This window comes from Cervus elaphus, chromosome 30 (assembly GCF_910594005.1).
Source record: "Cervus elaphus chromosome 30, mCerEla1.1, whole genome shotgun sequence".
Taxonomy (NCBI): domain Eukaryota; kingdom Metazoa; phylum Chordata; class Mammalia; order Artiodactyla; family Cervidae; genus Cervus; species Cervus elaphus.
The window spans coordinates 14,213,619-14,221,441 of NC_057844.1; positions in this window are offsets into that span (position 1 = coordinate 14,213,619).

A 7,823-nucleotide genomic window follows, 5' to 3' on the forward strand; every position below is an offset into this window, starting at 1 on the left:
TGGAGAGGTCTGACAGAATGTGGTCCACTGGAGAAGGGAATGGCAAACTACTTCAGTATTCTTGCCTTGAGAACCCCATGAACAGTATGAAAAGGCAAAATGATAGGATACTGAAAGAGGAACTCCCCAGGTCAGTTGTTGCCCAATATGCTACTGGAAATCAGTGGAGAAATAACTCCAGAAAGAATGAAGGGATGGAGCCAAAGCAAAGACAATACCCAGTTGTGGATGTGACTGGTAATAGAAGCAAGGTCTGATGCTATAAAGATCAATATTGCATAGGAACATGTAGTGTTAGGTCCATGAATCAAGGCAAATCGGAAGTGGTCAAACAGGAGATGGCAAGAGTGAATGTCGACATTCTAGGAATCAGCTAATTAAAATGGACTGGAATGGGTGAATTTAACTCAGATGACCATTATATCTACTACTGTGGGCAGGAATCCCTTAGAAATGGAGTAGCCATCATGGTCAACAAAAGAATCCGAAATGCAGTACTTAGATGCAATCTCAAAAACGACAGAATGACCTCTGTTCGTTTCCAAGGCAAACCATTCAATATCACAGTAATGCAAGCCTATGCTCCAACCAGTAATGCTCAAGAAGCTGAAGTTGAACGGTTCTATGAAGACCTACAAGACCTTTTAGAACTAACACTCAAAAAAGATGTCCTTTTCATTATAGGGGACAGGAATGCAAAAGTATTGGAAGTCAAGAAACACCTGGAGTAACAGGCAAATTTGGCCTTGGACTAAGGAATGAAGCAAGGCAAAGGCTAACAGAGTTTTGTCAAGAGAACACACTACTACTTTAGTTACATGAAAATCCTCAGCATCCTCCTTGTTTATTTCTGACTGCAGGAGAGATGGTTCATTGTACATGTGTTGCATGCAGCCACAACTGAGAACAGAACTGGTCCAGAATGTCATAGTTCCAGGGTAAAGGACCAAAAGGGACTGCTTTGATATGAGCAAGGTGGGTCTCTCAAAGCCAGCTGAGGCCATCAAAAGAGCTCTAGATGTTCCAAATCCATTGAGACAAATTCTGGACATGCATGTGTGCATGCCAAGGCACTTCAGTTGTTTCTGACTCTTTGTGACCTCATGGACTCTAGCCCTTCAGGCTCCTCTGTCCATGGGACTCTCCAGGCAAGAATAGTGGCATGGGTTGCCATTTCCTTCTCCAGGGGATCTTCCCGACCCAGGGATTGAACCCAGGTCTCCTGGATTGCAGGCAGATTCTTCACTGTCTGAGACATCAGGGAAGCCCCATAGTCCAACAGTTTGTACCAGCATCCCTGGCCTCTGGCTTCCCTTGTTTCTGCTCGTGTGGCTTCCGTGGGTATAAAGTGTCCTTGGACCTCTGCTCATCTTTCTTCTTTTGCACTTCAGTCTGTGCATTTGCTTCTTCCTCCACTTCGCTCTCATGGTGCGGAGGTTTCTCAGAAGATCATGCTAAGGCTTAGAGCCTACACCTCCTTCTTAACAATGGGAGTCAATTATTCTCTTGTATAGGCTAGTTTTTGACGGGCTCTGACACACACAGCCAAGCTGGCCCTGGCTAATGCACATTCTGGTGCCAGCAGGTGCCAGTTTGATTTCTGATTACAGATGAGACACCCTCTAGGGACTTCTGGAAATAGCAGGAGGACACTTTGAGAAAGAACTGTTTCCTGCAGGCAAGCAGGATGAGTTCTCCTGCCGTAAGAATTTGGTTTCTGAAAGGGAAGTATGGCCTTGCTTTGTAATCACAGGCTATTGCGTGTGCATGCATGCTCAGTCGTGTCTGACTCTGTGACTCCACAGACTGTAGCCCACCAGGCTCCTCCGTCCATGGGATTTTCCAGGCAAGAATACTGGAGTGGGTTGCCATGCTCTCCTCCAGAGGATCTTCCTGACCCAGGGATCAAACCCATGTCTCCTGCCTTGACAGGTGGATTCTTTACCAGGGTGCCTCCTAGGAAGCCCCACAGGCTAAGGAAGCCAGGAATATATTATACCCTTGCAAAGTCATGCAAACCTCTTAGCCAAACTGGTGTCTGCTGGATCTTTGCCACCTGCCTGGTGCTCCAGGGTCTCAGACAAAATCAGACACAAGTCTGAAATGTAGCAGCGGTGGTCACTTGGGTTCTGAGTGAACCCCCTCTGCTTCACCCAACAATCTACAGAGAGAGACTTTCAAGGTAGAATTGTGAGGTTTTAACGATATTGTCGGTGTAAAGAGGTGCTTCCCAGGTGCTCAGTGGTAAAGAATTCGCCTGCTGATGCAGGAGACATGGTTTTGATCCCTGGGTTAAGAAGATCCCCTGGAGAAGGAAATGGCAACCCACTCTAGTATTATTGTCTGGGAAACACCATGGACAGAGGAGCCTGGCGGGCTTCAGTTCATGGAGTCGTGAAAGAGTCAGATACAACTGAGCAACTAGACTACAAAAATATAGAGAGAGGAGGTAGTAGTGATTTAGTCACTCAGTCGTGTCCGACTTTTGAGATCCCATGGACTATAGCCCTCCAGACTGCTGTCTCCATGGGATTTTCTAGGCAAGAATAGAGGAGTGGGTTCCCATTTCCTTCTCCAGTAGAGAGAGTGGGGAGGAGGAATAATCAAGGGTAATATCAAGGTTTAAGGTAGGGAAGTGGGTATTGGTGATGCCACTAACCTAGATTTAAAAAAGTATGGAGGAGTGGGGCCTTCCCTGGCGGTGCAGTGGTTAAGACTTCTCACTCGCCTTGCAGGGGGCCTGGGTTAGATGCCTGATCGGGGGACTAGATCCCACATGCCACAACTAAGAGTTTGCATGCCACAACTAAGACCCAGCATGGCCAATGTTAAAAAAAAAATTGTTGAGGGAGACCACGTACATGGCAGAGATCAAGTCAAAGTTGGACACATTATAAGGACAGTGCATGCAGAACACTGGGATCCAGGGTGTCTGCTGTCTAAGCTGGTGCTTGGAAACCAAATCTAGAACTCAAGGGAGAGAGCTCCCAGCCGGCACTTAAGAGCTAGAGATGTCACAGACATATACATGGACTTGAAACCTTAGCGACTAAATTACATTACTTAGGTTGTGATAGTTTCCTAGGTTAACTGTAACAAATTATCACAAACTGGGTGGCATAAAGAGGTGGAAACTTCCCCCCACACTTCAGGAGTCTAGAAGAAATCAAGCTGTTACCAGGGCCATGTTCCCTCTGAGAACTCCTGAATTCTTCCATGCTGCTTCCTACCTTGATAGCTGCTGGTACTAAAACAAAACAAAACAAAACAAAACTCAACAAACTAAATTTTAAAGACCTTTATTGACTGTATTCAGTGATTCATAAATTGAGCAGCACCCCAGAAAGGAGCTCTGAGGAGCTGTACAAAATGAAAGACTTACAGGCAGAAGGATGTGGGAACAAGGAGGTTATACTAGACAAAGAAGCAGCAGGTTATTGCAAGGTTACTGTCCTTTAGGGGAAGGCACATGTCTGAGTAACAGAAGACCTCACTAGAGTGAACAGCTGATTCCTGATTGACTGGTTTAAAATTCTATCTCTGGAAGAGGCTGAAACTGTAATTAAGTATTAGATCTAGTTTAGTGACATGGAGGTGAGCATAAGTGACTCCATTTTGGACCTGTTGTTTTAACACTGGCAATGTTGGTGTTCCTTGGCTTGCAATGGCATTACTGCAATCTCTGTCTGTATTTTCACGTGGCCTTCTTCCTTTTGTGTCTTTGTGGGTTGTCTCCTTGTCTATGATGACATTAATCATACTGAATTTAAGATCCTTCCTCGTCCTTGTCAACTGAAAAAAAAATGTACAACCTAAAAGCTGCAAATAATGTTATTTGGGGACCTTACTGAGGACCATAGCTTGGGAGACAGCCTCGCAGACAGCTCTGAGGAACTGCCCCCAAGAGGTAAGGAAGGAACCAGGATATATAGGAATATTTGCTGGAAAAAAAAATATAGTTGGACATTAAAAGATTAATGCTAGTCACAAGAAACAGACATCTCAAGTTAATGGTTTGAGTGGTTTTCTGTGTATGGGAAGATGCAAGAGTCTGTGTTCATTGAAATTATTCCTTTGATATGCATCTTAACTCTCTTGGGCCAGTATCCTGTTTTTCTCCATCCTGAATTCCCCTCAGGGTGCACCATCTGGACGTCAGCAGTGGCTGATGGCTTGATGGCAGGCAACATTCTTTGTCTTAACTTCTCTTGCAGAAGCCAACGGAACCCACTTGCCTGGTGAATTCCATGGACAGAGGAGCCTGGCAGGCTGCAGTCCATGGGGTCACAAAGAGTCAGACACGACTGAGCAATGAAAATTTTAACTTAACCAGTTATATCTACCAAAACTCTAGTTCCAAACAAGGTCACATTCTGAGGTTCTGGGAGGATATAAATTTCGGGGGACACTAGTCAACCCAGCATGTTGGGAAGAGAAAAGGCAAGCTAAGGACAGAACTGTGACAAGCACTGACACTGTAGAGGCTGGAAGGAAGGTGTCAGCAGAGAAATGAGAGGTAAAGAAAGGAGATATGAGAGAGGGAGGAGGAAAGAAAGCCAAGGTGGGGTTTCTCTGGTGGTCCAGTGGTTGAGAATCCCACCTGACAATGCAGGGATGCTGGTTCAATCCCTGGCCTTGGAAGATCCCACATGCCTTGGGCAGCTAAGCCCCTGCGCTGTAGAGCCTGTGCTCCAAACCAGAGAAGCCAGCACAGTGAGAGGCCCACGCACCACAACTAGAGCATAGCCCCTGCTTGGTGCAACTCAAGAAAGCCTGCATGCAGCAGTGAAGACCCAGCGCAGCCCAAAATAAAATACAATAAATAGAAGCCAAGGGGGCAGAGTGTCTTCTCGAAGCAGGGGGCTAACCCACATCCAGAGCTGACGAGAGGGCAAGCATCCATCAGAGGGTGCGGGGAACCAGCCATCCCAGTTGACCCCTGACTGATGGAGCTGCCTTGGATGTAGGACTTCCCGTGCTAAGCATGGATGGAACCAGGCCCGCCTGGACAGGGGGTCTCCCCACTTCCCCACCCACTCACCAGCTGCCATTATTTAGAGCTGAGGGTGGAGAGAAGGCAGGGATGCAGCCTAATGAATTGGGGAGTGAGTGGGAACTCAGATGCGTACTTCCTAGGGCGTGCTTGTGGCTCTGCTGGTGGCTGAGTTGTGTGTTCCTGAGAATTTTCGCCACAGCGGGAATTTTCTTGGTTAGAATGTGGACTGGGATGTGCAGTCCCCAGTGAAGTCTTCAGGTGAGGCCAGCTCAGTCTCTATAACCACCTGACATCATGGAACAACCAGAATGTTCCTCAAAGGCAGGGAAAACCTGCATTTGGCTGGTGGGACACTCTGGGGCTCACTTTTTAAATGAACCCAGTTTTGAAAGTTCACCTAACTCCACTGAATGTGATCGCTACCTCGCTCTGCCTTCAGAGCACTTATCTTCAAAGTATTCAGCACCAGGGAGAAACCTTGATTTTTGCTGAACAAGAAATCATCAGAATGTCTGATTCCGTCCAGACGTCTGGATGTGTGACTTCATTATTCATGGTTGGCACTCCTCTTCTGGCTCTCGGTCTGTAGTTTTCAGAATATGTGCCTAAGCAGGCTCGCTTTTCCATGAACTGATCCGTTTACCCTCTCAGCCCAGAATCACTTTCCATTTATTCCTCTGATAAAGCGCTGATGCTGTGAGTCAGCATATATTACATCTGTTATGATACAAGCATGGGCCTAGACTGCTATCCAGCCCAGGTCCACATCCAGATCACTGTCAGGGATCCTCATGTGTTTGCTGATGATAAATAGCACAGGGGCCTGGGGAATTTTTCACAACCGTCAGATCTGGGGAAGGAATCCTTTTCTAGAACAGATCTCAGAGTCTGTCACCAGTCTCCCAATTCTCTTGCTAGCTTGCCAAGGTAGTTAAATGATCTCAGCCTTAACTCAATAATAAGCATCTTAAGATACACAGAAAAGGGTGTTCCCTGGAGGTCCAGCGGTTCAGACTTCGAGCTTTCACTGCAGAGGCCGTGGGTTCAGTCCCTAGTCAGAGAACTGAGATCCCGCAAGTGTGGCAAGGCCAGAACAAAAACAGCCCATGTTAAAGCACCATTTAATTTAAATTCTTAAATGGCTTTCCACCTCTTTTCTTTTTTCTCTACATTTTAAAAACTTTATATTGGAGTATAGCCAATTAACAAGTGTTGTGATAGTTGCAGGTGAACATCGAAGGGACTCAGCCATACATATACATGTATCCATTCTCACCTAAACTCCCCTCCTATCCAGGCTGCCACATAACATGGAGCAGAGTTCCCTGTGCCCTACAGTAGGTCCTTGTTGGCTGTCCATTTTCAATAAAGCAGTGTGTGCATGACCATCCTGAACTCCCTGACTAGCCCTGCCCCCCACCTCCACAACCATAAGTTCATTCTCTCAGTCTGAGTCAATTTCTGTTTCATAAGTAAATTCATTTGTATCATTTCTTTTTCAATTCCACATATAAGGGAAGTCATACGATATTTCTCCTTCTCTGTCTGACTTAACTCACTCAATATGACAGTCTCTAGAGCCATCCGTGTTTGCCTTCAGCACCTTTAAGGCTGGAAAAACATCTCAAAGCCTAGCACACTCTTTTGGATCTAATGCATAGAACTGGACATTTAATTAGCATTTTCAGGTAGACCAGTGATTTGGGGTTTGACTTGAGAGTGAACAGGTGATAAATTTCTTAACGAGTAGTTATGAAACTTTGTGGAAGTAAAGCTCACAGTCTTATTTTTATTTTATTTCTAATACTTTACATTATTTGTGCTGCTCTATGTACTGCCACTAAATTTAAAAAGGATATGTTTTGTTACAAGTGAAAGTAAACTAAGTAGCAGGGGCTTAAGCAATAAGTATGTTTTTAATTTACTCACCAAGAAGTCTGGAGGTAGGTGATTTCTGAGTAAGTTTAGAAATTCTATGATATCAAGACCCCAGACTGTTTCTCTGGCCTTCTCCTCATGGCCACAGCATGGCTGCCACAGCTCTAGGCACTACATGCTCACCCGATCCTGGACAAAAGGCAGAAAGTAGGGTCACATAGGAGTGTTCTCCTTGTGTGCCTCCCTCCTTTGATCAGGGAGGGAAAATACTTCCCAGATACCTCCAAGCATAGTTCCATTTATCACCGCCTTCCGTTGCAAAGGAGGCTTGGGACATGAGTCTCTAGCATTTTCACTCTTTATAGTGGGAGGCGGGCAAAAGGGAAGTGGGATTTGGAGTGGAATCAGACAGCAGTGTTTGCCATGGGATCATGCTTATTGATCTTAGTCCTTCAACCTCCGACTTGGAAGCAGATAAACCATCTGTTTTGCCTTCCTGGGGAGTAGCAAGTTATGAATAAATTATGCTGCCAGAGCCCAGAGAGTCCTTAAAGCAAAATACTGTCAATCCAAGGCCCTCATTTCATTAAACCCATATTAGTTTGTATTGCTTATTTGATGGCCTGATTGCTCCCTAGGATGGGAAGAATTAGCGGAGGAGAAGGGAGAACAGTCCCTAGCATCCAATGTTCCAGCCCCTCTCCCCCGTGCTGAATACACATTAGACCCCAGGTATTCCAGCCATGACTGGGTAACCAGGGAGCTAAGGCTACAGGTTCATGGCAGGGGGATTGACATGTTCCAGAAACGTCTGTGCTAGACCCTGGAGAAGGCCACTGGGGAGAGGAGACATGGCCGAGAGGGCAACTTTAGGCGCCAGCGAGGAAGTTGGAAGTCCTGGGGCGCTCTAGGTCTTCACACACCCCTGAAATAACTCTGGTGTCAAGCT